The 9,003-nt window shown below is 43.0% G+C and overlaps 1 long non-coding RNA gene across 1 annotated transcript; it reads left to right on the forward strand.

Moving 5' to 3' along the window:
* The first annotated feature begins 362 nt into the window (after window positions 1-362).
* Window positions 363-8,730, forward strand: LOC120884354 (uncharacterized). Its single transcript, XR_013430532.1, has 3 exons — window positions 363-689; window positions 7,767-8,055; window positions 8,274-8,730. It is a non-coding gene; the product is annotated as an uncharacterized LOC120884354 (long non-coding RNA).
* Window positions 8,731-9,003: the final 273 nt, after the last annotated feature.

Here is a 9,003-nt window from a genome sequence, read left to right on the forward strand (position 1 = left end):
TTATGCTCACTTGGAGGTGCCTCCTTTAGATTGCAATTACCCTGAAAGGAGAAACAAATATTGTCAATACTTTTCTCCAAAAAAGTTGCATTGCTAGTTAGAACCTGCAGTTCTGTGTCTTGGGAACATCCTAAGCTAATGGTTCCAACTTGCCTGTAGAAGAGAGGCCCTTACAAACATAGGTGTCGTGTGTCCATCATCTTCTTGGACTCTAGTGGTCTGTGTGAGTCCCACATTGGGCATTGTAAAACCATGATTCTGCAGTAGGTGGTGGAAAGTCTAACTTGAGAAACATTGACCTACATTAACCAAGAAAATGTTTTCTCTTTGTTATTTATTTATTTTGCAGAGCTGAGGATTGAACCAGTGCTCTACGTCAGTGCTCTACCACTGGGCTCTAACCCTAGCCTGATGTTTTCACTTTTAAAGATGAGAGAACAGAAGGCCCTCGGCCACCCAGTACCTTGATGGCAGTGTGGGCCGGGACGGCAGACAGCTGGATGTCTACTTAGAATTCTCTTCAACTGCATGAATCATGGTAAAGGAGGCCTGGGAAGGAAAAGGTCCCTGAGCTCAGTGTCATGACTTTTATTTCTCTAATTCTCTGCCCCGATGGCCTTCTAGGTTGCTCTCTCAAGCTTCATACTCTCTAATTTGACTATCAGAACTACATCCTGGAGGATCATTTGGTAAGCTGTGAAAGGGTCTTTGAACATTTGCTTTAATGAACATTTGGCATTTCTGCCCACCTGGAGAGACTCAGCGGGGGCTAGAAGGGGAGAGGATTAGAGGCCTTGGTTACCACTCTGTGCTGCTGAGGGTGCCTGGGGAGGCCCTCCTTCTGCCACCTGCCACCCCACCTATTCCTGGCTAGTGGGTGTTTGCAGAGCAGCCAGAGAAAGGTTCTGGCTCTTGAGATCATATTTGCCATCACATCACCAAATGTACTTTTATATTATTTTTAAATGAATTTAGTAAGACGACCAACTGTCCTCGCTAAACCCCCTGCCAGCAAACTCACTCTGACACGGCTTGCTTCTGCCAGTCAGTATTCGGAGGCAGTGCAACTACCCGTTTCTTGGCATTCTGTACAGAAGCAGCGAGATGCCAGCCTCCCTCCTTAATAAAATAATGTTAATGATAATTGCACATCTCCCACTTCTTACAATATGTTGAACACGGTGCCCAAACCACTTTGTATGTGATTTCTCATTTAATCCATACAAACACTCTTTAAGTATTAGTATTATCATTTTAGGAGTGTAATACTTAGTGATGATAAATAATTTGCCCAAGGCTGTACTGCTAAGTGATATAGGCAGGGGTCAAGTCTCCCAGACACTTAGGACCACATTAATGACCATGGGTACAGTTGGCCTCCATATCCTTGGGTACATTTAACCAACCATGGAATGAAAATATTTAGCAAAAAAATTTACAACTATATTGAGCATTATAGACTTTTTTCTTTTCATCATTCCAAACACAATAAAGCATAGCAAATATTTATGTAGTAAATATATTGTATTAGATGTTAAAAGTAATCTAATGATAATTTAGAGTACAGGAGGATATGCATAGATTACGTGCAAATACTACACCGTTTTACGTAAGGAACTTCAGCATCTGCAGATTTTGGTACACATGAGGGTCTTGGGACCAATCCCCCAAGGATATTGAGGTATGGCTGTATGTTCTACTGCCTCTTGTAAAAACTTAGTCCTGTCCTTTGAAATCTGAACTATCCACCCCTGCCTAGGGATAAGGATGTGTGTGTTAGCTTTCTGTAACTATCATAAATACCTGAGTTAAATTAACTTATTAAGAAAGAAGGCTTATGGGGCTGCAATTGTGGCTCAGCAGAAGAGCGCTTGCCTAGCACGAGCGGGACCCAGGTTTGATCCTCAGCACCACATAAAAATAAAAGGCATTGTGTTGTGTCCATCTACACCCCCCCACCAAAATATATATATATATATGGCTTATTTTGGCTCATAGTTTTGAAGATTTCAGTCCTGTCTGATTGGTCCTCTTGCTTTTGATCTGTGGGTGCCTAGCACATTATGGCGGAAATGCATGACAGAGGAAGTTGTTCACCTCACAGCCAGACAGCAAAAATGGAAGAGACCAAATCTCACAATTCCCTTTAAGGGCACACCCGGTGATATGAAATCTCCAGGTGGGTCATACCTCTTGAGGTTTCCACCACTCCCAATGGCACCATACCTGGGGATGGTCTTATCACCCAGGCCTTCGGGAATGTTATCTGAGTTGCAGCTGTGTATATCACACATGGGGTGGGGGTAGAAAAGAAGGGTTTGGTACTTTTGGTCCCTTATTGGTCCTCCTGTTAGTAACATTTCTCATCCATTTGGAAATTGCAACTGGCTTCAAGGTTCCCTTTGTTACAAATGCTGACAGTGGGGGAGAAAAAGAAACGGAATTGGCCTTGTAGAGAGTGGGGTGTCTGGGAAGACAGACAGAGAGCCTTTTGCTTGAATCCAACTGACGAGCAGTGGAAATTCCTCAGTTCCTCACTGGCTTCCACTTGATTTTAGCCTCTAGGTAAAGAGGCTTAGAGAGCCTTGGAATGTGGGGGCAGATGGAAGGAGAGGGAAGGAAGGTGTGAACTTTGGAGAAGTAGACATGTTTTGTTCCTTAAATATGTCTTTTGGTGAAATTCAGTTCCCAAACAGAGGGAGACTACAGAGACAAATTTCTGCCGCCCAGTCCAGTGATTTCTTCTGTCCACTGTTGTCTTGTTCATCCGAGCACCTGCTCCTTGAAAGGTTAGATCTGGCTCTGCCCTTAGATGCCAACTGCGCTGTTCCCTCTGCCTTGCTCTGGCTTCTGTTGACACGGGGGGTATCTTTTCAGTCCTACTTTTTCCTCTTACTGGTACCATTCCTCGCCTACCACACTTCCCATAGTCCACTCAGCAAGGGAAAGAGATGGGTGTAAGGGCTATATGGCAAAGATCCTACATGGATTCTTGTCTTTGCTTTCCATTTTTCCTCCCTGGGTTCTCCTGGTGGGCAAAAAGGAGTTCATAGACCTCTGATGAGCAAACTCTCAAAGTGTTTCTCACCCTTGACCATCTTCTTGCCAAATTCAACTACAGGTGATACAGGGGATCAAAACCAAGACTGAACAATACGTTCAATAGCTGAGATTCATGAAGCCTGGGAACTCAGTGAACAGAAACACAGGAGCTTCCCACATGGTTTCCTGCTTCTGTCCCTATCTCCCTGGAGTGTGTTATGCCCAAAGAAAGTAGGGTTATGCTTTTAAAACTTCTGCCACACCACCGTTCTGAACCAGCCAAGGTTTCTTTCTCACATGGAATAACTTCCTACTGTGGCTTACACTCCCAATAAGATTTGGTTCACTGACATTTATCTCACATCTTCTAGCTCTCTTTTCCTCTCTCCATGCCTCTGACATTTGCTTCTTTGCTGAACCTGGAGATGAACCTGTCTAAGGCTTCACATTTATCCTCTCCTCTGCCTGGAATGCTGTGCTTGAGCCTTCCCGTGGATTAACCCCCCACTTTACTCCTTCAAGATAACATCAGCAAGACCTTCCCTGACCATCCTAAATAAAATAATATCTGACTTCTGTTACTCTAGACACCTTTGAGCAATTTTAGTTTTCTTTAGAGCACTTACTACTCAGATATGTTACATATTTATTGCCCATTTGTCCTAGTGGATTGTAAGCTTAACAGCATGGACATTGTCTATCTGCTATATTACCAGTGCATAGAACAGTGCTCAAAGTAGGTGCTCAATCTATGTGTTGAGTAAATAAAGGAATGCATCAGATTCCCTAAGTCATTATCTACTGAGGAAATCAGATGTGATTAGACGATTTGATGATTACTATCACCCTTAATATTCTCCTTACATGAGCACTTTCCCATCTCACAATCCCTTCCTGATGGCAACTTGCAAAACAAACAAACAAACAAACAAACAAAATGGTCACCATTTCTTTCCTTCTCTATATTCAAGCCCTTGTAATGAGATCTTGTCACTTTTCTTTTGAAAAGCGAGTCTCAACTCTGGAGCTGGACTTGTGACTTTCTACAGGAAAGGCCCAGACATGAAACAGTCACAGACTTAAAAAGTGCCTGCACAATGAAACCCTATTGCTTTTGAAACCCTGGACCCTCATATGACCAAGACATGGCTAGCCTCGGGCACACTAAGGTCCATTTCCCCTAGTGCCTGGACTGGTGGCCAGCTAACACCCAGAAGTTGAGGCACTGACTTCAGACACATCAGTGAGCCCAGCTGAGATCATCTGAGCCCAGGCCAGCACTGCCCAGTTGAGGCAGTTTAGTTTGTTGACCCTGCAGAATCAAGACCTGAATGGCTATTATTTTATGCGGTCAAGTTGGGAGTGTGCTATGGTTTGGATATAAAAGCTATTGACTTGGTCCCCAGTGTAGCAATGTCCAGAGGTAGAGGCTTTTGGGAAGCGATTGGATCATGAGGGATGAAACCTCATTCAGTTGATGGATTAATATTCAAATGAAGTATTGGGAGGTTACAGAAGCTGTAGACAGGAGAGGCGTGGTTGGGGGAAATAGATCATGGGAGCATGCCCTTGGGGACTATATCTTGTCCTTGGCTCCTTCTGCTTTCTCCCTCCCTCTGCTTTCCAGCTGCCATGAACAGAACAGCTTTCCTCCACCATGCCCTTTCTTCATCTTGGGCCCAAAGCAATGGAGCCAGACTGAAACCTCTGTGTCTGTGAACTAAAATAAATCTTTAGTCCTCTAAGTCCGTCTTTTCAGGTATTTTTGTCCCAGTGACAGAAAAGCTGACTCATGGGGTGGTTTATTTCATGGCCAAAGCTAATGGAGATATGTGTGGGAAAAGAACAGGCAGGAGTTAAACAATGAAGAGAAAAGAATTCGAGTTGCCTTTGGCATATTCTGGTGTAAGATTTCATATTTTCAATAAGCTAAGTCAAGCCCAAGGGGCGTAATGTTATTGCTGCTGGGCTAAGGGGCAGATATACGTGGCCCTTAATGAGCCTTTTTCAATGCACAGAATGATAGTTGTTTTTAATTTTCACCATGTCTTTTGTCTTTTGGACATAGAAAGGCATGTCTATGAAGCAGGCATATCTTTATGGCTTCAGGACCCAGGACTGTGGTAGAGCATATTAGGGACAAAATCGTACAATTTGTAAGTTTGTTGTAAGTTTTCTTAGTAAGTTAAAGATAAAATAGAGGTCAATGTTTTTGAGAAATTAGAGAACAAGGGCATCAGCTAGGAGGACCACTGTTGTCCCTGGAGTGAGTCATCTCATGAGTAATCCCATCCCAAGGAAAAGGAGGAACCCTAGAGAATGGAGTAATTCCAAATTAAAGGCCACTGCAGCATGAATTTGTGAGGTCACTTGTGAAATATGCTCCAGCAATGTAGGAAGTGTGGACATATCTCACTGATTAGCCCATTTGTCATCTTATGTGAGACTTTTCATATCTAGACTTTTCATAATATTTCATAAATAATCTGAAGTTTATTTATCAAAAAAAGACGAATATCTGACTACTACCCTAGTTTCTGAATGGGTGTTCTAGAAGCTGCTGTCAGGCTTGGGTGTGCCAGTTCACAGAGTTGCCTGTGGGGGAGATGTTGTATAGGAGCGTTTGATTGGAATCTGTTAGTCAATGAGTGTGTTTGGGCTAGGCTGGGATCTATCTCTTGTTCAGAATTCAGTTGGTATGCCTAGGGGAGAGGCAGGTATTTACGGCACCATGAAGACCAGGATGGAAGCCTGTTAATAATTAGACTGTGTGAGATGCTCAAGGCTATAACATACCCTTTAAAATCCATGCTTGTTGGAATGCAACCAAATAGATGAAATTTCTGTAACATGTTTCCTTAGTGCATTAATTCCTCTGCATTATACCATCGATGTACTTAAACACACTCAGAAGAAAAGGCACTGGGTGAGTTTCTAGAATGAAACTGGTAGATGAATGGTAGAATGAAACTGGACATCTACCGAGTCCAGCTGGTAGATGACCCAACTGCACATTGATTGAGGGATGATCTGTGAAGGAAAACCATGGGGTAGCAGGTTGCAGAAATTCAGTTGCAGTGTGTGATCAATGAGATGCAAGGACATAGCCACTCATTCACTAACACCTTTTCATGGGCTTAGGTGACTTACTGTCTTCTCTTCTGAAAGTATTCATCAGAGAGATCCTGATTTTTTGTTGTTGTAAGTTTTCAATAATTCCAGAAGATTCTTCAGGAGTGCTGTGACCTGTGCAGCAACAACAAAAGATCTCCAGGAGGGGTGGTGGGAGATTAAGAAAACATAGAGACAAAGGAAAACAGAGACAATTTCAAGCAAAACTGGGGCCAGGTGGGACCCTACCCTCTGATGGAGGAACAGTGACCCAGAACTAGCTCCCCATGTTTATTATATGGGGGTCTCACAATCAGGAAGTTTACACAAGTTTTGCAAATCGTTCAAGGCCTGTGAATCATCAAGAGGCTTCTTTATGTGCTAAAAATTTACAGTGTTAGGAACATCTTGCGGCTATCCTGCTGTACCCAAAAAACCCATTGTACTGGAACGTCTGATAGCTGTTGGCTTCAGAGCTGAGTATTAAGGCTGTTCACGTCTCCTCATTTTTTGGCAAGGAATGTTTCCCAGGCTTAGTTTTTGCCGACACCGCAGGATCAGTGGATGATCATGCTCATTGGCTCTCTACAAAGGAGCTAGTAAAGAATGTAACCAGGCTCCAGGAGAAACAAACAAACATTCACTCATTTATTCATTCATTAGTAAGTGTTTATGACATGCTAGGTAGCTTGAAATACAGCAGGGAATACAACTTACAAGATTTCCACTGGGGGGTTGAGTGTGTGTGTAGACTGGAAATAAGTAATAAACACAATAAAATAAGTAAACATAAAATATGTCCAAGGAGATATGGTAAAGAAGAGATAAAGTAGGAATAGGGAGTATTAGGAATGTCCGAGGAGATATGGTAAAGAAGAGATAAAGTAGGAATAGGGAGTATTAGGAATGCTGGAGGGCAGCTATAGAGTTGAAAGGGGGTCAGAGTGGACCTCATTGAGAAGGTAAGATCTGAGCAAAGACCTGAAGGAGGTAATGCCCAAGGTCCATCAAAGACAGAGCATAAGTACTCTTATTCATCTTTATCTCTTCTCCCAAGAATCAAGTCAAATACCTTAGAGGCTTAATAAATCTCTTTTTCATATCAATTAAATTGAAGATACTACACTTTTTTTTTGGTCCAGATTGGAATAGAGTGACTTTTTCCAAGAACAGGAGATGGGTATTTTTATCGTGGTGCTATGGATGTAGTTTTCCCCTCAAAAGTATATATGTGGGAGCCTGAGTCCCCAGTGTGGCAATGCAAGAGGTGGTAGGATCTTTAGGAGGTGGGGCCTAGTGGGAGATCTTTAGGTCATTGGGGGTGTGCCCTCAGAAAGGACTGTGCATCTGAGACTCTCGTGCTTCCTGTTTAGTGATGTGATCTCTTCCTCTTGGGCATGCTTCTGCCATTTGCCATGGAATCCTCACCAGAACCGAGGTGATGCTGGCATCATCCCTGCAAACCTCCAGAACTATGAGTGAAATATGCCTCTTCCCTTTATAAAGTCAGCTTGCCTCAAGTATTTTGTTATAGGAATAAAATGAACTATTATACTTGTTATGTCTTTATTTTCATTTTCCCTCTTTCACTGTTCTCTCTCTCTTCAACCCAGGGCCATGTGGATTCTGTCTTGATCACTCCATTGAAGTGTCACCCTTTTTGCCTTGACCGAGGTTTGGCTGTGCCTAAAATTCTAGAGCTGCTGTGATTTCTCTGCGAGCAGTCGTAGTCTAGGTTGTACCATGGTAGGAGTCCACACATGAGATTCCTCCTCATTCCAGTGGCCCCCAGGACCACGCGACATATGGACTACCAGGACACATGCTCTTCTCTAACCTCCTGCCAGAGAATCCCTGGCAGAGAGCAAGGAAAAAAAACTCACTTTCCCCAGCTGTCAGAGGGTAAGATACTAACTTCCTTTATTCAAGGGGGAAATGGAATTGATTGACAGACTAGAGAGAGCTGCTACTCATTTAACCCACCAAAAGATATTATATGGCTTTAAGCAGTGTTCGGGAGCCTGAGAAGATAATAAACTATGTGTATAAGCTCGGTTCTCAAGGGAGGGAGAACTGCTGCAAAACCGACACTCAAATTGTTTCTTTCTTTCCTTTTTTAGGTCCTCTGTGCATGCCATGCTTAATAAAGGCAATAAAAAGGCAAGACTATGAAGAAGAAAGAGGCTTACCAAGGAATGAAGGCTCTTTATTTGCTCTTCTTTCATGCTACTCTTTCGAATCCACTGGCATTTCAACCTGTAAGTGGTGAGTGGCAGGCTGTAACAGAAGAGCAAGTGGGGGGCAGATGGTTTAGGAAATGAATTTGCAATGTCCCCAGTGTTGTTGTACTCTTTTGTTAGAAACTCACTTATTTTTAGCTAGTTCTCAAAAAAGCAGAACTGCTTCTTGGTCTTTGAGGGCCAGCCAACATGGTATGGCAGCTACTTGGGGTCGGGGCTCCGGGGCTCTGTGTGGATCTCTTTGATGGGTGGCGCCCAGCTGATGTGCATATTTTGCCTTTTGAGTACACAACTGGGCACACTGTGGGCACCAAATAAATAAAGATTCCTTTATAAATTAGTCTCTCTGTGTCTTTGATGCCTCAGTTGTAAAATGGCATAATAGACTAGGAATAACCTCTTCAGTCCTTCTTCCAACTTTACATGAAAATAGTTCACTAGCACATTGCCACAAGAATGAGACTGAGCTGTGGAGACCTCTGACTCCTTAAGATAGAGTAAACACCAGACAGCATTACCTAGTTTCTTCCTGGAAACTCCAGGGGTTAGGAAGTCCTGGGAAGTGTTTTGACAGGACATGATAAATATGTGACTATGCTTATTTAGCAAT

This window comes from Ictidomys tridecemlineatus, chromosome 14 (assembly GCF_052094955.1).
Source record: "Ictidomys tridecemlineatus isolate mIctTri1 chromosome 14, mIctTri1.hap1, whole genome shotgun sequence".
Taxonomy (NCBI): domain Eukaryota; kingdom Metazoa; phylum Chordata; class Mammalia; order Rodentia; family Sciuridae; genus Ictidomys; species Ictidomys tridecemlineatus.